The sequence below is a fragment of the Leopardus geoffroyi genome, chromosome B4 (assembly GCF_018350155.1).
Source record: "Leopardus geoffroyi isolate Oge1 chromosome B4, O.geoffroyi_Oge1_pat1.0, whole genome shotgun sequence".
NCBI lineage: Eukaryota > Metazoa > Chordata > Mammalia > Carnivora > Felidae > Leopardus > Leopardus geoffroyi.
The window spans coordinates 63813177-63827040 of NC_059341.1; positions in this window are offsets into that span (position 1 = coordinate 63813177).

Here is a 13864-nt window from a genome sequence, read left to right on the forward strand (position 1 = left end):
CTCTCTGCCCCTCCCCCACTTGCACTCTGTCTTTCTCTGTCTCAAAATAAATAAACATAATAATAAAAAAAATTAAAAGTACATATATGGGCAGGAGAGAGTCCAATGGTCAAAGAAACTTAGGAAATGCTTAAACAAAGATAAACAGGTTCCCTTGTTATGAGAGTCAGTAATATATTAATTCATCTTGTGAATCTTCAAGAAGGGACTCTGGTATTTAGAATTTTCCAAGAAACTCATTTTTTGGCAGAATTTTCCCAAGATAAAGCACTCTGTAGATACTTTTGGGAAAAGACTAGTCTAGAAAAAGAAAAAAAAAAGAATACTTTAACATGTTGTAACCAAAATAGCATGACTACAACTCATGACTACAGTAATTTTTACTGGAAATAGGAGATGAAGTGGTATTTACCTGCAGTTAGTAGTAGTAACCTTTGCCCTTATGACTACCTCCCAGGCATAATCAGTGATGTTTTCTTTTCACTCACCAATTTCTTAAGGGTTGATAATACATCAGGGTCATTTAAGATGGGGTGACAAGTGGAGTTCTACATATTGTATTTCTGTTGCATTAACACTAATGCAACTAAAGGTGGCAATGATTTTGGATAGGGGAAGTGATTTTGGATGAGTAATGTTGGGAATAAAGGTTGAACTTCTGAACTTAAAAGTCAGGTTGGAAACAATACAAATGGCAAAACAAAGGTAAAAATGGTTGTAATAAGAGGGCATAGTGATATGGTTATCTCTGCTTGTTAGGACACTAAGAATCAACACGCATATTTCCATTTTATAAACTTCTGGAGGACAAGATACATGCTTGTCCATCATTGCACATCTTAAAGCACCTCTCGTGGTTTCTTGTTTGAATAAATCAAAATAAGTCATCAGAAGTTTGGCTGTTGTACATCATGCTATTGTAACACCCCATTTTATCTACAAAGATGAGAAACTAAAATTAGCATTATGCTTTTCCTTAAAATAATGCAAAACCCAAGGACAAACTATGAGTGTAACCACCACACTCTACTGCCTCCCCGTGGCTTCCTCAGGGCTGAAATGTTGCAATGATTTCTTTATTAATGACGTGGGCTTTGACAGAAATGGGAGGCTTTGTCCAACCTAAAAACTGTAAACAAGACTTTGTTCTTCCAGAACATCCCACTCCCAAGGGAATATATTATAGCATTGGGAATAAATTTCATTCTCATCCTTGGAACCACATGGCAGGCCAGCTTTGGGCCTTTTCACAGCAGTAGACCACACGTAGTATTATCTAAATACTTTAGGCTTTTTCCATGACCATTTTGCCAAACCTTGCAACTAACCCATTATGATTCTGTGCAATACAGCTCCAGTGTGAGGAATTGATAAGGAACCACTTTCCATGCTGGCACCTTTAATTTATATTAGTTCCTGCTTCATATGCTTGGAAACTAAAATGAAAAAAAAAGTTATATGTCTTGAAAGTAAGATTAATATAAACATTTTATGGATGAGCACAAGTCCCTAAAGGATCAGAATAATGTAATAGAATGTTTAACTTTGGGGTATTGTCAATGGAATACTACTTGGCAATGAGAAAGAATGAAATCATGCCATTTGCAGCAACATGGATGGAACTAGAAGGTATTCTGCTAAGTGAAATAAGTCAGTCAGAGAAAGACAGATATCATATGTTTTCACTCATATGTGGATCTTGAGAACCTTACCAGATGACCGTAGGGGAAGGGAAGGGGAAAAAAATAGTTACAGAGAGGGAGGGAGGCAAACCATAGAAGACTCTTAAATACAGACAACAAAACTGAGGGTTGATGGAGGGTGGGGGGGGAGAGGGGAAAATGGGTGATGGGCATTGAAGAGGGCACTTGTTGGGATGAGTACCGGGTGTTCTATGTAAGCGATGAACCACAGGAACCTACTCCCGAAACCAAGAACACACGGTACACGCTGTGTGTTAGCCAACTTGACAATAAATTATATTTTAAAAAATTATTAATGGCAAAAAGATTGCAAAACTTGGGAATGCAAACTGGTGCAGCCACTCTCGAAAACAGTATGTGTGTTCCTCAAAAAGTTAAAAATAGAACTGCCCTACAATCCAGCAATTACACTACTAGGTATTTATCCAAAGAACACAAAAATAGTAATTCAAAGGGAAACATGCACCCAGATGTTTATAGCAGTATTATCTACAATAGTCAAAATATGGAAACAGCCTGTGTCCATTGAGTGATGAAGGGATAAAGAAGATGTGGTATATATGCATATATACAATGGAATGTATTCAGCCATAAAAGGGAATGAAATCTTCCCATTTGCAATGGCATGGATGGAGCTAGAGCATATAATGCTAAGTAAACTAAGTCAGTTAGAGAAAGACAAATACCATACTATTTCACATATATGTGGAATTTAAGAAATAAAACAAATGAGCAAAAGGAAAAAAAGAGAGGCAAACCAAGAACCATACACTTAACGATAGAGAACAAACTGGTGGTTACCCGAGGGAGGTGTGTGGGATGGGTTATATGGGTGATGGGGATTAAGGAGTGCACTTGCGGTGATGAGCACTGGGTGTTGTATGGAACTGTTGAATCACTATATTGTACACGTGAAAACTAATATTACACAGTATGTTAACTAACTGGAATGTGAATAAAAACGTTTTAAAAAGAAAAAAAAAGACTGCAAAACTGAAAAATAAATAAAATAAATAAATAAATAAATAAATAAATAAATAAATTTGGGGTATTATAACAGTACTCTGTAAGTGCTTAGGTAAGATATTTGTTGATATTTACTACTGAAACTGAAGCTAAAAAGAATTTCTTATACATATCATACCTACCCCATGCCCAACACTACTCTCAGTTGCATCATAAGTGGTTGTCAGAATAAACTTTATAAGCAATACTCACTGAACTGTATGAAAGATTATTTTGATAATGGCACATATTTCATGGTAGTCTTTACTCTGATTCTTTAGAAAATTGAATTTCAAGAAAATAGACAAGAGTAACCACTTGTTTTAATAACAATCATCTTTGAAATACATTTAAGTATTGGGGATAGGCTATTTTCTTATGGCTTTCAACCAGATATACCACTTTTTACTCCCTTCCTGTAGTATCAAGATTACCACTTGAGTCTTTCCTACTTACTACCTGAAAAGCCATAGACTTCATAATGCCAGGATCACTTGTCAGGGAAGAGGAAATACAATGCTACCCAAACACATCTGATGGTGTGGAGAAACACCTAATAATTTCATGTTCCACACAGTCAGGATTTTTTGAACAAAAAATTACTGGTCCACTGGGTTAAAGGATGATGGACTAGTAATCACACCTTGGAAGCTAGAAAGAGTGAATTGCTCCTGATAGATTTACAGGTTTATCTCCCCTGATGCCATTTATTTATGTTTCAGAAGGTAATAAAATCCTGATCCATGTATTTATATTCCATTAAATTCCATTTTAAAATTCAGTTCCTCTTCCTCTCTCTGGAGAGGAGGAGGGGCTTATGCAGCAGTGCCTATATAAGCTCCCAGTGTCATAATTTCAGTGGTCTTCTTGGATATTACGGAGGCTCAGTACATGCTGGGTGACATCTGCCCTCATCACACTGCCCTGAAGGGCAATGGGGCATGGGAAACCAGCACCGAGATGTCCTGTAAGTAAATAATGTCTGCCTCTGATCCACAAACCTCATGTTTGTGGGAAAACATGTCAGGAAAAAATAAATACATATATTTTTTTATATATGTTTGTTTATTTATTTTGAGAGTGTGTGTGTGTGTGTGTGTGTGTGTGTGTGTGACAGATAGGGGCAGAGAGAGAGGGAGAGAGAGAATCCCAAGCCTCCGCACTGTCAGCACAGAACCCCATGCAGGACTTGAACCCATGGGCCATGGGATCATGACCTGAACCGAAACCAAGAGTCAGATGTTTAACCGACTGAGCCACCCAGGCACCCCTAAATACATATAAACATCAAATAGAATGCTACAAATAAATTCATTTAAGGACTTTTTGAAAAGTGAGGACTCTGGGTTCATTTAGAATGCGCTTTCATTTGCATTTTATTTACTTGTACTCAGTTTTTTACATAAAACTGAGTTATCAGTAAAATGGTGACAGAGATGCTTACCTGCTCTCTCAAGGTTTGGGACTTACTGCCACATAAACCGAATTCTAATTGCTACAATGGTTTTGTGTGTGTTTCTATAACCCCTCCCCCCACTAAAGTCTGTCCATTCGAAGTGTGGTTTCTGCTGAACTTACCATGGAAAAGTTGTTAGGAAATCCATAGTGGGGTACCTCCTGGTTTGCAAGAGAACATCTTTTTCCATCCTTTCTTTGCTGTGACAGTTGCAACAGATCCTGCGGAGGCCAGAAAACAAATCTGTCAGGAAGCACCGTGGGTGAGAGCAAGGCTCTAAGGAACCTCCTGCGTTTGTTTTCATCCCCCTACAGAGGTAAGAATGTCATTGCTTCCTTCCCTTGCAAAAACACTTCTATCGACTACTTTGTTGACAATCAGAACTGTCAGTAGTCTCCCCTATCAGAGAAACTGTTTTCTGACTCTTTAGGTTCATAAGCTTTCCTGCATGCTTTTGAAATCCAGTCCCTTAAAGCCTGTCTTGAGTGATGATTTGAAACAACTCCTGAATCAGGATGGGTCCAAGAAGCAATGATTCACTGAAAAGAGTCAGATAAATGAGATGTATTCACTGGAAATCACCTCTCACCTCTTGCACGTACTACCTTACTCTGGAATTCCAGCCATGAAACCCATGTCTACCTCAACTTCCTGTATTTCCCCAACTATCTGTCTTAAACTAGTCTGGGTTCAATCTTACCCTGCCCTACAGGCTGAGATTTTGCATCTAAGACTTCTGAGAAGATCAAAATACTTTTCGAACTAAAAATGTTCTATGTTGGGGTGCCCGGGTGGCTCAGTCGGTTGAGTGCCGACTTGGGCTCAGGTCATGATCCCACGGTTCATGAGTTCAAGCTCCAAGTCGGTATCTGTGTTGACAGCTCTGGATCCTGCTTTGGATCCTGTGTCTCCCTCTCTCTCTGCCCCTCGCCCACTCATGCTCTGTCTCTGTCTCTCTGTCTCTCTCAAAAATAAAATAAAATAAATTTTTTTAAATGTTTAAGTGTTCTATGTAGGTCAGGAGAAGAAACAAATAATTTTAGATCAATAGCAATGAGGAAAAGGCGACACTCTGAGTTTCTTCCATTTCACACCTGCCTTTGTGGGGAGCTGATTCCCATAGGGTTCCCCCCTTTTGTGATGATGCCCCATGATTTTTCAGCAGCCATCTTGGGCAGGTCCTACCAACCCCCTGTTTCCTCACCTCAGACCAGGTCCAGCCTCCCCAGCCTGGTGTTTTCTTCTATGTCCCCTGTCTGCTGGGCAGTGTTGCAGAACTCTCTGTCCCTCACCCTTCCTTCTCCCTTCCTTCTTCAAGTGAAAAGAGCAATAATACTGGACACTCAAAAGTCAATTTACAAGGCACTTTTACTTCCCCTGTGAACACCTAGTGTTTGGTAGAACAGGGATCATCCCTGTCATTTTTCAGAAGGAAAACAGGCTGGAAAAAGTCATCCCTGTCCCACCCCCCTACCCCACTACAATTCATTGTCTCGGGTAACTGACAACCTCTTCAACATCAGTTATCATGTGTTTAAAAGTGTTGACTGGGTGCTCTTATTGGCTGCTCTCGTTCTGAGTCTGTGGTTGTGTCTATACGTCCAAGATTGTTGATGCTCAAACCCAAGAGACTACAGGTCTCTTTTCTCTTCAGAAGCAATATTTTCATTTTAACAACTCCTTCTGGAGACAATTCCCCCAATCTTTGTAGGAATCTGTTAGTGATATTTAAAAATATATTTTTTTAATGTTTACTTATTTTTGAGAGAGAGAGATAGAGAGAGAGAGAGAGAGAAAGAAACATGAGCAGGGGAGGAGCAGAGAGAGAGGAAGACAGAGAATCCAAAGCAGGCTCCACACTGTCAGCACAGAGCCCAATGTGGGGCTCAAACTCACGAATCATGAGATCATGACCTGAGCCAAAATCAAGAGTAGGACACTTAATGGACCGAGCTACCCAGGTGTCCTTGTTAGTGATATTTTATATGGCAATTTTAGGCCAGGCAGGAAGCTGGCTGGTCAGTGGGGAAAGAGCAAGGTTTTAACATTTATTGAGTCTTATCATGTGCAGACCCTCTGCCAACCACGGTACCCATGTTAGCTGATTAAACCTTTTAGAATACTGGAGAGGTAGAGGTTAACCTTCATTTCCCAGATTAGGGCCCTGAGGCCCACAGAGGTAATTCAGCTAACCACATCATACAGCCGGTGAGTGGAAAACCCAGGATTTAACTGGCAGTTGGTCTGTCCCTCTAACCAGTAACACACAGTAAACTCCATGGTCAAAATTGTCCTTTATGAATAGAACTCCAGGCTCCCTACTTTGCTTTAAGTCAGAGCAGCCTGGCTTTTATCTGTGTATCTACTAGGCTTCTGGATTTGATTCCTTTGAAAAACTGGGCTCCATAGCTGAAACGTTTTTAATATCGCTGGCCCACACCATTCAAGGACACCTCTGCATTTCCAAGCCCTCTGTGGTAGGCTCAGCCTCATGGACTGTTCCCTGAGGCCCAATAAACCCTCTCCACCCTCAACTCTTCCCCCAAGGACTTGTCCTCCTGTAAATGCCAGAAGAGAAGAAAGTTTGAAAGGGACTTCCCTGTCCTCAAAACCTAGATTAATTTCTTCCGGCTCCTCAAAGGGTTTTCACAAATTAAATCTAGGAGAAAAAAATAGTAAAAGTCACCACATACTAGCATATGAATATTACTTTTAAAAATAGTTTTTCATTGTCCTAGAATTCAAGGTGTGCCTTGCTCTAAAAGGCCCTAATGTCATAATTACAAACTGAGAAAGTGATTAATTAGGGATTGACTTTTCCTTTTTTAAAGGAATTCTCTGATATATTTGAAATCGTTTCAAATCTCCCATTTACATGCAGCTTTCCAGAAGCATATCCAATAGTTTATAAAGTGAGGATTGGTGCAAATTTACTTTTTCTCAAATTCCTAGGGGAAAGAGATCATAGATTTGTGCAAAATTGTTCTAGCAAGTACTTTGTGCCATTCTAATATGCCCAAGAACAGGATTTAGAACAGGCTTCTTACGCAGGTGAGAAGAACAGGGCTGACGGTGCTCTGGAGAGCAGCTTCCAAATACAGACCCAAGGACACAGTGGCAGAAAGATAGGGTACTTCTTCCCTGTGGTGTCGTGATGTGACATTTATAGCATTTATAGCCATAGTTTGAAATGAGAAAGTGTATCATCAATGAAAAGGAAAGCAACGTGTTAAAGTAGAAAACTAAAGAAGGGAAAAAAGACAAAGTGGATTTCATTAAAATTAAAAACGTGTGCTCTGTGAAAGACAATATCAAGATAAGCCACAAAGAGGGGCGCCTGGGTGGCTCAGTGGGTTAAGTGTCCGACTTCAGCTCAGGTCATGATCTCACTGCCTGTGAGTTCGAGCCCTGCATCAGGCTCTGTGCTGACAGCTCAGAGCCTGGAGCCTGCTTCCCATTCTGTGTCTCCCTCGCTCTCTGCTCCTCCGCCACTCACACCCTGTGTCTCTCAAAAAATGAATAAATGTTAAAAAAAATTAAAAAAAAAAAAGATAAGCCACAAACAGGGAGAAAACATTTGTGAAAGACACATCTAATAAAGGACTGTTATCCAAAACAGACAAAGAACTCTTAAAACTCAAGAATAAAAGAAAACAACCCAATTAAAAGATCAGCCAAAGACCTCACCAGACACCTCATCAAAGAAAATACACAGATGGCAAATGAGCACACAAAAAGGCACTCCACATCACATCACCAGAGCAACGCAAACTAAACCAACAATGAGATTCCATCACATACTTATTAGAAAGCCCCAAATCTGCACACTGACACCAAATGCTGGCAAAGATGCAGAGCAACAAGAACACTCTTACGTTGCTGGTGGGAATGCAAAATGGTACAGCCACTTTGGAAAACGGCTTGGCAGTTTCTTCCAAAACTAAACATACTCTTACTGTGTGATCCAGTAATTGCACTCCTTGGTGTTTACCCAAAGGAGTCGAAAACTGGCGTCCATATAAATACCTGCACATGGTTGTTTATAGCAGCTTTATTCATAACTGCCAAACATGGAAGCAACCAAGATTTTTCTCAGTAGGTAAATGGATAAATAAGCTATACTACATCAGATAATGGAATATCATTCAGTGCTAAAAGGAAGCAAGCTGTCAAGCCATGAAAAAGACGTGGAGGAAATTCAGATGCATGTTACTAAGTGAAAGAAGCCAATCTGAAAAGCCTATTTATATACTGAATAACTCCAACTATATGACATTCTGGATAAGGCAAAACTATAGAGACAGGAAAAATCATGGGAAAGAAGGATCGGGGATAAAAAGGCAAAGCACAGCGGATTTTTAGGGCAATGAAAATACTCTGTATGATACGACAATGATGGATGGATGTTATTATACATTTGTCAAAACCCATAGAATGTACAACACCAAGAGTGAATTGTAAGGTAAACTGTGACTTTGGGTGATAACGATGGGTCAATGTAGGTTTGTCCCTGGTTTAAAAAAAAAAAAAAGTACCATTCTAGTGAGTGAAATTGCTACTGGGGGAGGCTATGCATGTGTGGGGGTAAGGGGTATATGGGAAATCTCCGTACATCCCTCTCGATTTTGTTGTAAACCTAACCTGCTCTAAATAATAAAGTCTTGGGGGGGGGAAAGACAAAGGAAATTCATAATAGAGTGTTCTGATTAATCTAAAAGGCTGACTTAATGCTCGTGATCATTGTGTGCCTTATATGTGCCAAAAATATATGATACTTCTATGCTTTTATTAGGGATATTTACAAATAATTAAAAATACTCTGGTGCCCAGATAGTCATCAATCATTAGAAGTGAAGTACAAAGTCAGTTAAAACCAAAATGAAAGTCTAATGTTATAACTGAAATAAACTACCCTTCCTTGGTTAGTATTAGCAAAACTAGATTTATTCTTATATTAAATTTAGTTTAACACAGACACAGAAGAAACATATATTCTCAGATAAATGTATATGATGTCACTCCAGCAGGAGTTCCAGACATTGTGAGGGCTGCTGCAGTGAAACTCCAGCGGTATTCACTACCTCACAAAGAACATTAGAGACAGAACTGAAATAATATTATCGCTGTACTGATGTACAGCAGAAATTACACTTAGAATACAGCCAGCAAACATTGCAAGACCCGGGCAGTAATACTACCTGCAATGGTAAACAGTAAATGGAGTAATGGTAAATGGTAAATATCAGTGGTAAATATCAGAGAGCAAGTATTATGAACCCGGAGTAGAAGCTCTTTTACACAATTACCTTCTGGGCTGGAACGAAAATCTCAGTTTTTATTGGCAAATGATTATATTCAAGCCTAATCCTGGAAACACTTTAAAGCAGCTTCTAATGTCAAAGAAATCAATACCTTTGTATGTGAATAGGAAAATAATATGTAAGGTTCATCTGCCTCTGAAATTCTGCCTACAAAAGCCTGAGCAATATTTATGCAGCACACCTTATACATGCTAAACCGAAAAATAACCAAATTGATTAATGCATGACTTAGTAAAAAGCAAATCAAGGGAGATTGTTCACACAAAGAGGAGTAACATAGGCACTTTATGAAAAAATGGAGGCAGTTTAAAATAATAAATATAAAAACACAGTTGCCTCAGGGCACCTGGTGGCTCAGTCAGTTATGTATCTGACTCTTGATTTCAGCTCAGGTCATGATCTCATGGTTTGTGAGTTCAAGCCCCACATCAAGCTCTACACTGACAGCACAGAGCCTGCTTGGGATTCTTGCTTCCTCTCTCTCTGCCCATCTGCAACTCACAAACACACACACACTCTCTCCCTCTCTCAAAATAAATAAACTTAAAAAAAAAAAACAGATGCCTCAGTATACTTTTTTAAAGTTTGCATTCAGTAAAAAAAATAACTTGTTCTTTTGGTATGCAATACTATAATTTTTAGCATATGTATAGATAGATTTGTGAAACCACCATAACAATTAGGATACAGAACAATGCCATCACTGGACAAAAGATTTCTTCATCCTGCCCTTTTGTAGTTAAATTCTGCCCTCACCCCTAACCCTTGCCAACTGCTGTATTCTCTGTATCTATAGTTCTTTCTTTCTTCTTTCTTTCTTTCTTTCTTGGAAGGGGGAGTTCTGTTCCTATTTTATTTTATTTTATTTTACTTTATTTTCACGCTCCACCCCAAGGACACTCGTGATATGTTTAAGTGTGTCTTTATTTATTTATTTTTTTTAAAGTTTATTTATTTTGGGGACAGAGAGAGACAGAGCATGAACGGGGGAGGGGCAGAGAGAGAGGGAGACACAGAATCGGAAACAGGCTCCAGGCTCTGAGCCATCAGCCCAGAGCCCGACGCGGGGCTCGAACTCACGGACCGCGAGATCGTGACCTGGCTGAAGTCGGACGCTTAACCGACTGCGCCACCCAGGCACCCCTAAGTGTGTCTTTAGATATGCATGTATCCTTGAAAGCTATATAGTGTCTTGTACATATGTGATTTTTTTTTTATTTCGATGCAGGGCTCAAACTCATGAACCTCAAGATCATGACCTGAGCCTAAACCAAAAGTCAGACGCTTAACCAACTGAGCCACCCAAGTGCCCCGATTTTTGTTTGTTTTTAAAGAGTACGATTCAGTGGATTTTAGTATATTCACAAAATTATGCAACTATCACTGATATCTAATTCTAGAACATTTCATCATCATCCTCCAGAATCCTGTACCCATTAATAGCCACTTTCCATCGTCTGCTCTACCCAGCCTCTGGCATCCAATAATCTACTTTCTTCCTCTATGCATTGGTCCATTCTGAACATTTCCTATAAATGGAATCATACGATATGTGTCTGACTTAAAGGGCTAGTATCCAAAATCTATAAAGAGCTCACCAAACTCCACACCCCAAAACAAATAATCCCATGAAGAAATGGGCAGAAAACATGAATAGACACTTCTCTAAAGAAGACATCCAGATGGCCAACAGGCACATGAAAAGATGCTCAACGTCGCTCCTCATCAGGGAAATACAAATCAAAACCACACTCAGATACCACCTCACGCCAGTCAGAGTGGCCAAAATGAACAAATCAGGAGACTATAGATGCTGGAGAGGATGTAGAGAAACGGGAACTCTCTTGCACTGTTGGTGGGAATGCAAACTGGTGCAGCCACTCTGGAAAAGAGTGTGAAGTTTCCTCAAAAAATTAAAAATAGACCTACCCTATGACCCAGCAATAGCCCTGCTAGGAATTTACCCAAGGGATACTGATGCATAGGGGCACTTGTACCCCAATGTTTATAGCAGCACTCTCAACAATAGCCAAATTATGGAAAGAGCCTAAATGTCCATCAACTGATGAATGGATAAAGAAATTGTGGTTTACATACACAATGGAGTACTACGTGTCAATGAGAAAGAATGAAATATGGCCCTTTGTAGCAACGTGGATGGAACTGGAGAGTGTGATGCTGAGTGAAATAAGCCATACAGAGAAACACAGATACCATATGTTTTCACTCTGATGTGGATCCTGAGAAACTTAACAAAAACCCATGGGGGAGGGGAAGGAAAAAAAAGAAAAAAAAGAGGTTAGAGTGGGAGAGAGAGCCAAAGCATAAGAGACTCTGAAAAACTGAGAACAAACTGAGGGTTGATGGGGGGTGGGAGGGAGGGAGGGTAGGTGATGGGCATTGAAGAGGGCATCTTTTGGGATGAGCACTGGGTGTTGTATGGAAACTAATTTGACAATAAATTTCATATAATAAAAAAAATATGTGTCTGACTATTTCACTCAGCATGACGTTTTCTAAGTTCATCCATGTTGTAACATGGATTACGACTTTGCTCCTTTTTATGGACAAATACAATTCCATATTTTTTAGCCATTAAGCTATTAATGGACATTGGGCTGTTTCTGCGTTTGGCTATCATGAATAATGTTGCTATGAACATTCATGTACAAGTTTTTATGTGGACATATGTTTTCATTTCTTTGGAGCAATTATCTAGAAACGGAATTTCTGGGTCATATGGTACCTTTATTGTTAACTTGTTAAGGAGTTACCAAATTGTTTCCCAAAGGTACTGCCCCATTTTACATTTTCACCAATATTGTATGAGACTTACAATCTGTCCATATCCTCTTCAACACTTGCTCATCCTCCACCTTTTCCATTACAGCCATCCTAGTGAATGTGAAGTGGTATATTATTGTGGTTTTGGGGGTTTTTTTGTGTTTTGGGGGGGGTTGTATTTTTTTTTTTTTTTAGAAAGAGAGTGTAAGAGGAAGGGGGAAGAGAGGAGACTCCCAAGCAGGCTCCATGCTCAGCTTAGGGACCAACATAGGGCTCCATCTGAAACCCTGGGATCTTGACCTGAGCTGAAATCAAGAGTCAGACACTCAGCTGACTGAGCCACCCAGGTGCTCTTTATGGTGGTTTAGTTTGGCATTTCCCTACTAAGTAATTGTGTTAATCATCTTTTTATGTGCTTATTTGACATCCATATTTCTTCTCTAGTGAAGTGTCTGCTCACATCTGTTGCCTCTTTTTTCATTGGTTTATTTATCTTTTTATTGTTGTGTCTTAAGAGTTATTTACGTGTTCTAGATTCAAGTTCCTTATCAGATACATGATTTGCAAATATTTTCTCCCACAGAAATATTCTGTAGCTTGTCACTTCACTTTCTCGATGGTGTTCTTTGAAGCATAGAAGTTTTAAATTTGGGGGAAAAATTTTTTTTTTATTTTGATGAAGTCCAATTTTTTTCAAATTTTTCTATTATGGGTTGTACATTTTGATGTTATATCTAAGAATTTTTTGTCTAGCCTCTGATCAGAAGATTTTTCCATATATTTTCTGTTAAATCTTTTCTAATTTTACACTTTCTGTTTACATCTCTGATCCATTTTCAGTTAATTTTTATCTAAGGTGGAGAGGTCTAGGTTGATTTTTTTTTGGTCTTTCACGTATTGATATCCAGTTGTTCCAACACTATTTATTAAAAAGATTATCTTTAACCCACGGAATTGCCTTTGCACTTTTGTCAAAAATCAGTTGGCCAGGGGCACCTGAGTGGCTCAGTCGGTTAAGCGTCCGACTTCAGCTCAGGTCATGATCTCACGGTCCGTTGAGTTCAAGCCCCACATCGGGCTCTGTGCTGACTGCTCAGAGCCTGGAGCCTGTTTCACATTCTGTGTCTCCCTCTCTCTCTGACCCTCCCCCGTTCATGTTCTGTCTCTCTCTGTCTCAAAAATAAATAAACGTTAAAAAAAAATTTTTTTTTTAAATAAGTTGGCCATATATGTGTGATTCTATTTCTGGACTCTATTCTGTGTATTAATCTAAACATTTATCTTTATACAATACCACATGGTCTTGATTACTGTAGCTTTCTATTAAGTCTCAAAATCTAATAGTTAAGTCCTTTAGGATTGTTTCAGCCATTCTATGTACTTTGCATTTTTATATATTTTTTACACTCATGTGTCAATTTCTACAAAAAACCTCCTGAGATTTTGATTGGGATTTCACTGAATCTATATATCAATTTGGGGGTAATGATGTATTAACAATATGAGTTTTCCAACTCATGAACATGGTTTATTTCTCCATTTATTTAACATTTCTTTAATTTCAGTAAAGTTTTATAGTTTCAGTATAGGGGTGT